Here is a 13,621-nt window from a genome sequence, read left to right as displayed (position 1 = left end):
GTAGGAGTTCATCCCGCATCTGCCAGATCTAATTTAAAAAAGGGGGTCAATACATATATATGAATGAAACTCGACACAAATGATGGTAATAAAATAAAATTATGAATATTATTGTTTACGTACTTCATATTGTTTTTCAGAGTAGCCCTCCTGAGAGGTCGCGTTGTAGATGAACTCGCAAACGTAGTATCCACAAAAATCATTCCCAGATTCCTGCCACAAGCACTTTACGAGAAATAGAGTTCAATCAAACTGATAATCAAGCATGATAAATGGTATTGATGAATCTAGAATCAATGGGCGATGCGCGGAAATATGTAGTAGTACTTACTTTTAGGTGTGTAAATCGCAGCTCCCTCGGTAGTCCCGGAACAATTCCGGTGAACTCTTTCCAAGCCCTGCCAGACAAAGAAAATAATTACTTTATATCAGGAAATGAACAAAGTTGCCGATATGGTGCGATAATGATCGATTGAACTTACTTCCGGAGCATTTCAGTCATGTCCGCATAGTCTAGGAGATCTTTTCATCTCGAGTCTAAGACAGTTAGTACTCCCCTGTCAAGCTTAATCTCTAGCAGAATAAAATGGAAGATGCACATGCATGGATAACTCATTAATTACATTACTATAACCTCGAGTAAGCGAAACCGAATATGCACAAGACAGTAACACTCACCGGAAGTTGTAAGGAAAGATTATTTTCCCTTTGTTTTGATTTGGAAGCAACGATTGTAGCAAGTTGTCCTCAGTATCTTTGACTCTATTTTTAACCGACCATTCATTATAGTATTTTGGTTAACGAACCCAATGTCATAGATTTGTGCTTTTCGGCATTCGACGATATTCAATTTGCATAATATAGTGAGGATAATTATATATACATGCAATGAAAGAGCTGAGCTATATATAGAGACTTAATATCAGAAGTAATACTTACAAACAGTAGCAAGTTATGAGTTGTTTGTCGACGGCCAATTGATTGTATAACTGGAATAAATCCACAAATTCAACACGCAACAGCTTAGTTCCAACGAGATTGTGCTCCACTTTAATTCTCGGCATCAAACTATCCTTCCCAGACTCGCTGCAGGTTTCATGTACCATTCATGCAATCTTCGCATCATCGTTTTGAGAGGAGGATGATCAGGTTTGACGAGAGGCTTCCCGTACTGGTATCTGAAGGTGTCCACCTCCATTATTTCAATCTCTACATCATCGCTCAGGTAATCAGCAGGATTGTTACCGGGCACCATCCCCGGATGATTAGCGACGATATCACTAGACACCTTGAGCAGGGGGGACGATTGGTTTGCCTGTTCGCCGAGCTGGGGAATTTTTTCCCACTTCTTCGTTCTGCTAACATTGCATCACTGGAAGTACTTCTCGATCGTCGCACATTTTGATATGTCTTTGTAAGATAGCGGAGATAGTTGGAATCCGGTGGAGGCGGTGGTGGTCGCTTCAGGGCATCGATAGTGCACTTCGCTTTCACCGTATCTACAATTTCCTTCGGAGGTGGAGGTTTCTTTGCAAAATGGTCCCTCACTTGGGCAGCACAGATGTCCTCTTTTTCCTTGTCGGTCCTCTCATATGGTAACTTTTCCGGAGCCTTGAGAGATGGACCGTATCTGAATTGCTTCCCGCCTCTGCTTGTACTGCTAGCCGCCAGAGCGGCGGCGTCTCTCTTCCGCAGTTGCTGATGCGAGGGAGTCCGCTGACACGCCGGAGGAGGCAGAGGAGGAGGCGGAGTGCCCTCACGTGCCGGAGGAGGCAAAGTGCCCTGGTCACTCGCTGGAGGAGGCGGAGTGCCCTGACTCGCCGGAGGAGGAGGAGGAGGAGGCGTTCAGTTTGGAAGCTTGATGTACTCCTTCCTCCATAGACGGGTACTCCTCAAATCATAAACCAGATGATTCTCCCCTTCACATGTAGGGTGGTCAAGCTCCACCTCCTCAAATCTCTCCATTATTTCATCCGCTGTCAGAACAACATAGCCATGTGGAATCGGACGACAGTGAAAAGTTCTGTCAGCTTGAGGAGGTGCAACAAAGCCGAGAACTGCCTTCAAAGTGAGGTTCTGGCATTTCATCATTAGCTCGCAAAGTTGATCCTTTGTGATAGTATCCACGGGGTAGCGAGGAGCCTGAAATCAGGCTGAACGAGCTCTGTGGAAGCCACGCTGCTACTCTGCTAAGATGGTGGGGTAGCTTCGTGCCGCTGAGATGGTTGGCCGGCAGCTGCCAGTTCCTCTAGCTTTGCTATTCTTGCATTTAGCTTCTGCATTTCGCTCACCTCCGCTTTTCTCTTTCTCTCCCGACTTCTGTAACCACCGCTGCCGGGAAACCAAACCACCCACGGAACGGAGCCAGGTGTGCCTCGTGTTCGTCCAGGATGCTCAGGATTCCTGAGGGCCTCAGTCAGCTCGTCCATCTCTCCGTCGGGATTGAACATCCCTTCTTGCGCTGCGCTAATATATTGTTGAAGCTTCTTGATGGGTATTGCAAGTTTCTCGTCCGTCCAACGACACTCCCCTGTTTCTGGGTCCAAAGTTCCCCAACCCCGAAGAACCAAGTCCTTGAACGGTCTGGCCAATTCAATGTCACTGGTTGGACCCCTTTAGCAAGCAGGTCTTGCTCAGCTTTGTACCAAACAGTCGGGCTTTGTGATGGTGATACTTCTTCTTTGCAGCATTTTTCTTGTTTGTCTCTGACCTTTTCTTACCCTTATCCGATTTCTTGTAGGCCACAAATGCGGGCCAGTGATCGCTTATCTTCTCATATCGGCCGGTGAATTCTGGAGTCTTCCCTTTGTCGACAAACGTTGTGTTCAACTCTTTCTTCCAGTTCCTGAATAGATCTACCATCTTCTGAAGAGCAAATGCCTTGACCTTTGGCTCTATAACTGGCTAATTCGGATCCTCCTCTGGCGGTAGGATGAAATTTGCCATGAGCGAGGTCCAAAGATCATCTTTCTGTCTATCCTGGACATAAGAAACTTCAGGGTCATCCTTACTCTTATTCCATTGCTGGATGCTGATCGGGACGCCGTCGCTAACAATAGCTCTGCACAGACCAACAAATGCGTCCTTGGTCCGCTTGGGTTCAATCGGTTGGCCATCGTCCGTGATTTCTGTGACCGTGAACTTTTCATCCTGGCATAACCTTTTCTTCGGGCCTCGTCTCTTTACAGAAGTTTGGCTCAATCCGGAGGGCTATAAAATAAGATGGAAGCGTTAATATATGTACATACCAAAACAATTAATGCATGAAGTCAACACAGGCTTAATTAATATATATACCTCGCCGGACTTTGCAACAGCTCCCTCCTTCGTTTGGTCATCGGAGCCGTCATCATCATCTCATTCTTCCTCCACCATTCGGTCACCAGAGCAGTCATGATCTCCTTCCTCCTCCATTGTTCGATCACCGGAACCGTCATCCTCTCCTTCCTGACCATCAGTGTCATTGAGAAACAAAAATGGATCACCTCCGCCGAGGATTATATCCCAACAATTGTTCTTCTTCCAAGTCTCTTTCCATAGTTTCTGCAAATATTACAACATGGCAATATACAAACATGAGAGATGGATATATTAGTGGCAAACATAGACCTAGCTAATATCACAACAAGGAATCATATGCATATATGATCAATGGATTAGTTGCGGACCGCCTCTCTCATGCATGTCCGACGTCCCCCCTCATGTCGAAGTTATCGTATCGGGGTTATACTTTCAGGGTTTGGGTGGCCTCAATATATCTAGGCTTGTTCTGGTTAGGGGTGGCCTCGACAACGCTTTTTCAATCCTGGTTTGGGTGGACTCAAGAGTTGGTTGGGCGAGAGGGGGTCGATCGATGTCCCCCCTCATTTCGAAGTTACCAGAGTTGGTCGGGCACTAGTAGAAAACAGGGCTTTGGTTCAGGCCTGAAAAGGGCACTAATCCCGGTTCCCCTATGAACCGGGAATAATGGGTGCATCAGTCCCGGTTCGTGAGGCCAGGGCGCTGGCCGGGCCTTGGGGGCCATTGGTCCCGGTTCGTCTGACCTCTTTGGTCCCGGTTCCAGACACGAACCAGGACCAATGGGCCTCGCTCCTGGCCCACAACCTTTAGTCCCGGTTGGTGGTTGGAACCGGGACCAAATGGGGTCCTTTAGTCCCAGTTCTAGCAACAAACCGGGACTAAAGAGAATCCTATATATAGTTCCCGCACATGAGGTGTTCGATAAAATGCCCGAGCCACACTTAAGCTTTCTCCTCTCGAAGCTCCTTGTCCAAGCTCCATTTTCCTCAAGATTTGTCTAGGTTTGGTGGTCCATCCTATCCCGTCCCCGTCTTCACCGCCGTCGATCGCCCGCGCCGATCTCGTCGCCAACACCACCGTAGTGAGCCTCTTGTTCTTATCTTCTTTCTAAAAGAAAAAAGTTCTTACTTGTATGATTTAGATAGATACTTGTGTAATTTTCTTACTTTTCTTATTATTTGTTATTATATAGTACGGTGGTTTTGGTATCCGCCTCCGTCGGCCCTCGTCCTGTCTATGATTCAGATGTGGTATATATTATATTTTATAACTATTTGGTTCATTTAGTGTTTATGACAATTATGCCGACCAACGTGACATAGATATTTTTATCTAGGAGGTATGTGAACCGGAAATTCCAACCGACCCTATTGTCGAGAGGTTAAATTTTGTTGAAGAAGAAAACAATTACCTGAAGAAAAGATTGAAAAGAATTGAGGAGGAGAAGATGATATTGGAGTTGCATGTTGCGGATGTTGTCGATGATCACAAGATCAAGATGGATGCAATGCGCTTGAAGATTAGAAAGATTAGAAAATATGTCATTCATACCGAGCCTTGGTATCATTATGTCTTTGAATCAATTGTTACCTTAGTTGCGATTATGATCACATTCGTTGTTGCATTGAAATGTTTTACATAGTTTCAATGCATGGTTTAATTAGATGCTCTAGAGAGCTATATGTTGTTCAATGAGAACTATATAGTATGAACTTTATGTATTTATTTTTTCAGTAATAACATTTGATCACTACTGTACTTTGGTTTTAATGTGATGATGAACTTCTATTAATTTGGTCACTTATGTATTCATGATATTCTATATTGGTTTTGACACACTTAATTATATATAATGCACGCAGATGAACCGGCAATCGATGTACGGTAACGGACGCACCTCCGGATACATTAAGGGCGTGCATAATTAACTCGAAGTGGCTGAGGCAAACAAGCAGAATGGTTTTATGTGTTGTCCATGCCCTATATGTGGGAATACGAAGTCTTACTCTAACCAGAAAATTCTTCACACCCACCTGCTTCATAAGGGTTTCATGCCACACTATAATGTTTGGACCAAGCACGGACAAAGAGGGGTTATGATGGAAGACAACAAAGAAGAACATGATGATGACAACTATGTGCCTCCTGAATAAGGTGATGCTGCAATGGTGGATGCTGAAGATCAAGAGGAACCAGACGATGTGCCCGATGATGATCTTCACTGGGTCATTGTTGATGCAAAGAGACAATGCAAAGGTGAAAAGGAGAAGTTGAAGTTCGATCGCATATTAGAGGATCACAAAAAGGGTTGTACCCAAATTGCGAAGATGGCAACACAAAGCTCAGTACCACATTGTAATTGTTGTAGTGGAAGGCAGCCAATGGTGTATCTGACAACAGATTTGAGAAGCTACTGAAAATATTGAAGAAGAAGCTTCCAAAGGATAACGAATTGCCCGACAGTACGTACGGAGCAAAGAAGGTTGTATGCCCTCTAGGATTGGAGGTACAGAAGATACATGCATGCCGTAATGACTGCATCCTCCACCGTGGTGCGTACGAGGATTTGAACGCATGCCCAGTAAACGGTGCATTGCGGTATAAGATCAGGCGAGATGACCCTGGTGATGTTGAGGGTTGATGACTCCCTAGCTATAGTGCTAGAAAGCTCCTGTGTGCTAGGACTACGTCGGTATTTCCCCAAAGAGGAAGGGATGATGCGGTACAGCGACGGTAGGTATTTCCCTCAGTGATGAAACCAAGGTTATCGAACCAGTAGGAGAACCAAGCAATCACAACGTAAACGACACCTGCACACAGATAACAAATCCTCGCAACCCGACGTGTTAAAGGGGTTGTTAATCCCTTCCGGGGTACGGCGCCTCAAGATAGGCAAAATAGCGTGAAGTAAATTGTGGTAGATTGATAGATCAAACACTAAATAAAATAAATAGAAATAAAACTCAGCGAGGTATTTTTGTATTTTTGGTTTAATAGATTTGAATAAAAATAGCAAATAAAATAGATCGCAAAGCAAATATATGAGAAAGAAGACCCGGGGCCCGTAGGTTTCACTAGTGGCTTCTCTCGAGAAAAATAGCAAACAGTGGGTAAACAAATTACTGTTGGGAAATTGATAGAACCTCAAATAATTATGACGATATCCAGGCAATGATCATTGCATAGGCATCACATCCAAGATTAGTAGACCGACTCCTGCCTGCATCTACTACTATTACTCCACACATCGACTGCTATCCAGCATGAATCTAGTGTATTAAGTTCATGGAGAAACGGTGTAATGCATTAAGAAAGATGACATGATGTAGACAAGATCCATTGCATCACCTGCAAAGTCCCCCCACTTTCTCTCGATTTTTCTCCACTGCGACCCGTCAGCGGGTGCTCTCAACTTCCCGTATTTCTAACGGTCCTCTTTGTGCCATCGCATCAACTTGGCATACTCTTTGTTTCTGAACTGACGTTTCAATTGTGGTATTATAGGACCATACCACATCACCTTGGCAGGAACTCTCTTCCTGGGACACTCGCCCTCAACATCACCAGGGTCATCTCGTCTGATCTTATACCGCAATGCACCGCATACTGGGCATGCATTCAAATCCTCGTACGCACCATGGTAGAGGATGCAGTCATTAGGGCATGCATGTACTATCGGGCAATTCGTTATCCATTGGAAGCTTCTTCTTCAATATTTTCAGTACCTTCTCAAGTCCGTTGTCAGATACAGCATTTTCTGCCTTCCACTGCAGCAATTCGAGTGTAGTACCGAGCTTTGTGTTGCCATCTTCACAATTTGGGTGCAACCCTTTTTTGTGATCCTCTAACATGCGATCGAACTTCAACTTCTCATTTTCACTTTCGCATTGTCTCTTTGCATCAACAATGAACCGGCGAAGATCATCATCGGGCACATCGTCTGGTTCCTCTTGATCTTTAGCTTCCCCCGTTGCAGCATCACCATATCCAGCGGGCACATAGTTGTCATCATCCTCTTCTTCTTCGTTGTCTTCCATCATAACCCCTCTTTATCCGTGCTTAGTCCAAACATTTGTTGGGAAAAGTAGTAATTTCAAAAAAATTCCTACGCACACGCGAGATCATGGTGATGCATAGCAACGAGAGGGGAGAGTGTTGTCCATGTACCCTCGTAGACCATAAGCGGAAGCTTTATGACAACGCGGATGATGTAGTCATACGTGTTCATGATCAACCGATCCTAGTACTGAACGTACGGCACCTCCGCGATCTGCACACGTTCAGCTCGCTGACGTCCCATGAACTCACGATCTAGTAGAGCTTCGCGGGAGAGTTCCGTTAGCACGACGGTGTGATGACGGTGATGATGAAGTTACCGACGCAGGGCTTCACCTAAGCACCGCTACGATATGACCGAGGTGGATTATGGTGGAGGGGGGCACCGCACACGGCTAAGAGATCAATGATCAATTGTTCTGTCTCCAAGGGGTGCCCCCTCCCCGTATATAAAGGAGTGGAGGAGGGGGAGGGTGCCTGCCTCCTAGGCGCGCTCTAAGGGGAGTCCTACTCCCACTGGAAGTAGGATTCCTCCCCTTCCAAGAGTAGGAGTAGGAGGGAAGGAAGAAGAGAGAGGGGGAAGGAAAAAGGGGGGCGCCACCCCCCCTTTCCTTGTCCTATTCGGACTAGAGGGGGAGAGGGCACGCGGCCTGCCCTGGCCGCCCCTCCTCTTCTCCACTAAGGCCCATTAGGCCCAATACACTCCCCGGGGGGTTCCTGTAACCCCCCGGTACTCCGGTTTTTGCCCGATATCATCCGGGACTTTTCCGATGTCCAAATATAGGCTTCCAATATATTGATCGTTATGTCTCGACCATTTCGAGACTCCTTGACATGTCCGTGATCATATCCGGGACTCCGAACTACCTTCGGTACATCAAAACACATAAACTGATAATACCGGTCGTCACCGAACGTTAAGTGTGCGGACCCTACGGGTTCGAGAACTGTGTAGACATGACCGAGACTCATCTCCGGTCAATAACCAAAAGCGGAACCTGGATGCTTATATTCAAATCTGTATGTATCTTGCAAATCTCTGTGTCTCCCTCCTTGACTTGATCGCAGATGGAATTGAAGCATATCTTGATGTGCTTGGTTCTCTTGTGAAATCTGGATTCCTTTGCCAAGGCAATTGCACCAGTATTGTCACAAAAGATTTTCATTGGACCCGATGCACTAGGTACAACACCTAGATTGGATATGAACTCCTTCATCCAGACTCCTTCATTTGCTGCTTCTGAAGCAGCTATGTACTCCGCTTCACACATAGATCGCGCCACGACGCTTTGCTTAGAACTGCACCAACTGACAGATCCACCGTTTAATAAAAATAGATATCCGGTTTGCGACTTAGAGTCGTCCGGATCAGTGTCAAAGCTTGCATCGACATAACCGTTTACGATGAGCTCTTTGTCACCTCCATAAATGAGAAACATATCCTTAGTCCTTTTTGTCACATCCCTGCATTTAGTCATGCATTAGGATTGGATGAACATGTGCATCATGTTTAAATTTCTTTTAAACTTTAAATGGGGCCTAATCAACCCCAACACCCCCCTGAAAAGAGTAATTTCCAACAATTGGAATTTCAATGAACCCAAAATGCCCTTCATAAAAGCCCACCATTTTTGGTCTTGACTAAAACCTCTGCCAAAAATGGTCTTGCAATTTATGGAGCCATTCTAGATTTTTGAACAAGCCATAAGTATTTGAATTTGGGCATTTTAAATGCTATAAATATTTTAAAGTGCTCAAATAATCTTGGAAGCATTTTTAGGCAGTTGAGAATATTCTCAAATGTGCCTCTGAATATTTCCAGGGTTTTTGGAAATGAAATAGTGTTTATTCCATTTCAATACACAGAGCAGGAAATAAATAAAAGAGAAAACGAAAAGCACCAGAGACTTACCTGGAAGCTCACCAGCCGGCCCACCTAGCTGGCCCGGCCCAGCAGCCACTCCACGCAGCTGCTTCGCCTAGCCAGCGAGGTGAGCAGGTGCTCGACGACGAGCACAGGAGCTCGCCACGCCATCTCTCTGCCTGCCTGCCGTCGCCCGCGCCAGCGCGATGCCTCGAAAGGCCTCCGCGGCGCCGCCCCGACCCACTGGACACCTCATTCCTCCCCCCTGCTCTTTCCCTCGCTCCCCCGAAGCCATGGCCGACGCTGCCGCAGCCACGCCACCGTAGTTCTCACGTCCACCCTTGTCCTCGCCCCGCCCCGCCGTGTCCACGAGCTCCGCCACCGTCCTCTCCGTCGAGCAGCCCGAGCCCCGAGCGCTCGCGCACCCTGCTTCGTCTTCTTCGAGCTCGACTCCAACGAGCACCGCTGCAGATCCCCATCGCCGTCGTCGCCGCATCAGCTCGTCCCCGACCGCGCCGTCTGCTCCTACGTCACCGCCGTGAGCTGCTGCACTTCCCCATTCTCCCCTCTTGCCTTCTTGTGCACCACAGCGACCACACCGAGCTCGCCCGCACGCGCTGCCGCCTCTGCACGTCGCCGTCCTGGCCACAGCCATGCTGGCTCGATTCTGGGCACGCCATCGCATTTGTCGCAGCCCAAGCAGCCCATAGCACCTTTCCACGTGCCTTGCCGTGCCCCGCAGCCTCGGTTTCGACCTCGCCCGAACTCCGGCGGCCGCCAAGGTCGTCGTCGGCGATGTTTCCGGCCACCCTAGCTCCACCCACTGCCACCACTCGATGCGGCTTGCTCCCCGCGTCATGTAGCTGCTCTCCGTCGTCGTTTTGGTCGCCGGAGACGCAAACCCAAGCCCCTCCGGCGCGTCTGGCCTCGCTGGCGGCTAAACGTCGGCGGGTTTGACCCGTGGACTTGACTGGGTGGGCTAGGTTGACTTCCCCCCTAAGCCTATGACAGGTGGGGTCATCCTGTTAATTAGTTTAGGATTAGTGGTAACTAATTTTAGTTAGTTTAGGTCACTGACATGTGGGCCCAGGCCCCACTGACAGTTAGTTAGTATTAACTTAATTCTGTTAGTTAGCTGAGACACTGACAAACTGGGCCCACCAGTCAGGTTTGACTGGCCTTGGTGCCTTTGACTCGCTGATGTCACAGTGACGCAGTGCTGACGCAATTATTCATTTTCTAGATTTATTTTTATATTGGAAATTCCAGAAAATAGCCAAAAATTCTAAAAATCATAGAAAATCAACCATAGCTCCAAATCAAATAAATTATATATGAAAAATGATTAGAAAAATCCAAAGAATCTGTTTATGGCATTTGCATGCATGTTAGAGCAACTTATATCCTCTGTTTAGGACAATTCAATTAAATGGCATTTAAGAAAGCACATATGGGGTTTGAATTTGAACCTAGGGTTCAAACCAACTTCATTTAATATGGTTGCTAGTTGCATTAGTTCAATCAACAGCATATTGCCATGTCATGAGCATGCATCATATTGTTGCATTGCATTGATTGTGTTTATTCCTTGTTTGCCAGTATTGTCCCCTCTCGGTAAACGTGGTTCTGACGATGAGTTCGATGACACCGATGAAGAGCTATTGCTATCTTCAGAAGTGCCAGGCAAGCAAAACCCCCTTGTCCATTCCGATACAATCCCACTCTCTCGCTCCGGCTCTCTTTTACTGCATTAGGACAACAACGATTCATCTGTTACTTGTTGCGGTAGTTGAACCCCTTATCCTCTACATGACCTATCATTGCCACAGTAAATAGATGAAACCCACTATCATGAGTTGGAGTTGTTTGAGCCCTGTTGTGCCTACTCATTAATGCTTGTTTGTCATGCCTGCTATTGCTTAGAGTTGTGTCAGGTCTGATTCATCGGGGATGAATTGGAAAGTTGTGAACATGTCCTACTGTGTTTGAGCTAAGTGTGTGAACACGATTTGGTAAAGGTAGAGGTGAGAGGCCATGTAGGAGTACATGGTGGGTTGTCTCATTGAAACCGTTCTTAGGAACTGAGTTCTGTGTCTGTGATCCATGAACAGCTACTACCACTCATTGGGATCCTTAATTGACCCTCTCGGCTTCTTAATCACCCTAGTTCTCTGTCCAGGAGTTGCAACTAGTTTCTGGTGTTTGTAGGATATGTGTTGGCGGCCGTGCGTAGCGCTGACCCCAGGGGTGGGCTATGATGCGGTAGATACACCATGGCCGGGCATGCCGGGCGCCCATTTGGTGTCTCGGAACCCTGTACACATCGTTCGGGGCCGTATGTGGAAACCTCAGCCGGACTCCCTGCGGATGGAACCTGGATAGGAGATAAACCTGGACTAGAGACTTGAGTGCTTAGGTAGGCCATGGCCGACACCCTCGTTGGGCTTCCACTTGAAGGTTGCCGAGTACATGTCGTGTAAACGATGGTAAGTGGTGGGAGCGTGTGTGAAGAAGTACACCCCTGCAGGGTTATCATTATCTATTCGAATACCCGGATTCCTCGGATATGGAAACTTGGACCCCTTGCATAGTTCCTAGACAAGTGAAAGTGGATACTCAAAAACTCGCAAGATAAGCGTGAGTGCTATGGATGGCCTTATCGCAGGGAGACGGGAGCGGATCCATAGTGGTGTATTGATATGGTGGATATGTGGACTCGTGTGCGCCACCTCAAAAGAGTTGCTTGCAGTCATAATTCAAGTTAGCCACTGAGTCAAAGCTGGCTTGCTGCAGTTAAACTCCACCACCCCCCTTTATTGATACCGATGCATATGTAGATAGTTCTGATGTAAGTCTTGTTGGGTACATTTGTACTCACGTTTTCCTATTTTATGTTTTGCAGAGAGACGTCAGTCTCGCTAGTAGTTCCGTGTGGACTTCGACGTTTAGCTTGATACCTCAGCTACGATCCTGTGTCCTCGGCAGGATCTGGTAGATAGTCAGGCTTCTCAGCCTTTTTCATTTGAAGATGTCTGTACTCAGACATGTTAAGCTTCCGCATGTGTTTGACTTGTATGCTCTGAATGTTGGGTCATGAGAACCATGTTTGTAATATTTCGCTCCTCGGAGCCTAATGAATAAATACTTTGAGTCGTAGAGTTATGTTGTGATGCCATGTTGTATTTGCACATATCGAGTATATTATGTGTATGATTGAAATGCTTGGTATGTGTGGGATCCGACAACCTAGTGGTTTATCCTTGGTAGACTCTCTTATGGGGAAATGTAGTCTTGTGCTTCCATGAGCCATAGTAGTCCGCTACAGCCCGGTTCACCGGAGTCCTACTAGCCCAGCACTACTGCTCAGGACACTTGACTGGACGGCATGGGTTTCACTTCGTTCCTGTGTCTGTCCCTTTGGGGAAATGTCACGCGGTGACATCTGGCGTCCTGCCTAGCCTGCTACAGCCTAGGTTACCGGAGTCCTGTTAGCCCAGTGCTACAGCCCGGATTCACATGCTGCTGACCGACATGCTCGAAGTTGATTCATGTATGCCTGTCCCCATGGGTTAGTGCCGCTTTAGGTTCACGACTAGCCATGTCGGCCCGGGTTCTCTGTCATATGGATGCTAGCGACACTATCATATACGTGAGCCAAAAGGCGCAAATGGTCCCGGGCCATGGTAAGGCGACACCCGTGGGAATACCATGCGTGAGGCCGCAAAGTGATATGAGGTGTTACCAGCTAGATCAATGTAACTTGGAATCGGGGTCCTGACAGCGTTGGCATCAGAGCCGGACTGCCTGTAGGTTCGTTGAGCCAAACTGGTCGATGTCGAGTCTAGAAGTGCTTTAGTTATATGTAGGGGAATTGATTGTGGGAGGGAACGTAAGGCTCTTTTACTCCTTTACATTATGCCCTTTGATCTGAGTCATTCTCTTCTCATTCAACGTGGGTTAAGGACTAGGCTCTCTTCTTCTATCAGGTTCACGTGTTATTAATCCATAGTAGCTTATAGGATTGTTGTTACAAGCCTCAGTACAGTTTCTACTACTTTTAGTATGTTGCCAGTTGAATCAGAACCTTGATATGATGTTGTTGAGTGGTATTGCAAACTGTTGTGGATGTCTCAAATCTTTTTCTGAGCATTTACAGCCGTTATGTTGTCCGATTTTCCCTAGAAAATTCTAATGCCTTTGCATTATTCTGTGCTTTCAGATGGCCACCGTTCGCAGAACCAAGTGGTTCGTCTGACCCGGTGCCTTGATGTGCCCGGCCACACGGCCATGTTGGTTTGAGTGATGGTTGAGTCAGGCTATCGGTGGTATCCGGAATATACCGTCGAGGAGCAGATCAGAGACTTCAACCAGAGCCAGTACCTCTGTACCGTCAGGATATAT

Source organism: Triticum dicoccoides, chromosome 6A, assembly GCF_002162155.2.
Source record: "Triticum dicoccoides isolate Atlit2015 ecotype Zavitan chromosome 6A, WEW_v2.0, whole genome shotgun sequence".
Taxonomy (NCBI): Eukaryota; Viridiplantae; Streptophyta; class Magnoliopsida; order Poales; family Poaceae; genus Triticum; species Triticum dicoccoides.
Note: the sequence above shows the minus strand (reverse complement) of the source record.